Source organism: Salvelinus sp. IW2-2015, linkage group LG26 (assembly GCF_002910315.2).
Source record: "Salvelinus sp. IW2-2015 linkage group LG26, ASM291031v2, whole genome shotgun sequence".
Classification (NCBI taxonomy): domain Eukaryota; kingdom Metazoa; phylum Chordata; class Actinopteri; order Salmoniformes; family Salmonidae; genus Salvelinus; species Salvelinus sp. IW2-2015.
The window spans coordinates 32,533,542-32,534,673 of NC_036866.1; positions in this window are offsets into that span (position 1 = coordinate 32,533,542).

Sequence of the window (1,132 nt, forward strand, 5' to 3'; positions counted from 1 at the left end):
TGGGTATCACTGAAAGGTTAAATCATGTAAGAAACAATGTATAATTATTATAAAAACATTTCTGAAGTGACTTCTTGTGACTGGTCTTCTGTTGCATCTGGCATAGTTGGCCATTCAGCAGACTACACCTTCAAATACATTGGTCCCTGGTAGTTTTTCAGTGGTTGCTCAARTAAAAGTTTCAAGCTTATGCCGTGACCGTTTGTGGTAGATGGTGGCAGCTGGTGGTAAATTGCATCATTCCTTCATTGCACCACACTATCACAAGGGGGAGTTAAAACGCTGATTATGCTTTTGGTTTCTCTCCCTCTCAAAACAGAAAGAAAGAACAAACTGGCTTTATTTACCACAGTGTGAAAGACTGATAGCCCCTCAATATAGCGTTTCTGAAACACGGGGTCCTTCTTTGCTGATGTGAAGAAGAAACTGAATGAAAGAGTCCAGCGAGGATAGGAAGGGMAAAAATGTTGAACCTATTTTCAAGACCTAAGCTTCTTCATTTATGAAATGTACAAGTACACTGCTCCAAAAAATAAAGGGAACACTTAAACAACACAATGTAACTCCAAGTCAATCACACTTATGTGAAATCAAACTGRCCACTTAGGAAGCAACACTGATTGACAATAAATTTCACATGCTGTTGTGCAAATGGAATCGACATTAGGTGGAAATTATAGGCAATTAGCAAGACACCCCCAATAAAGGAGTGGTTCTGCAGGCCTGGGTTCCTCCTAATGCAAGACAATGCTAGCATCATGTGGCTGGAGTGTGTCAGCAGTTCCTGCAAGAGGAAGGCATATTGCTATGGACTGGCCGCCCGTTCCCCAGACCTGAAATCTGCATCAGTCCGCTCCTCGCAACTTCCACAGCTTGCAGCTGTTAGTCCAGGTCTGGGAGGAGATCCTCAGGAGACCAGCCGCCACCTCATCAGGAGCATGCCCAGGCGTTGTAGGGAGGTCATACAGGCACGTGGAGGCCACACACACTACTGAGCCCTCATTTTGACTTGTTTTAAGGACATTACATCAAAGTTGGTCAGCCTGTAGTGTGGTTTTCCACTTTAATTTTGAGTGTGACTCCAAATCCAGACTCCATGGGTTGATAAATTTGATTTCCATTGATCTCTTTG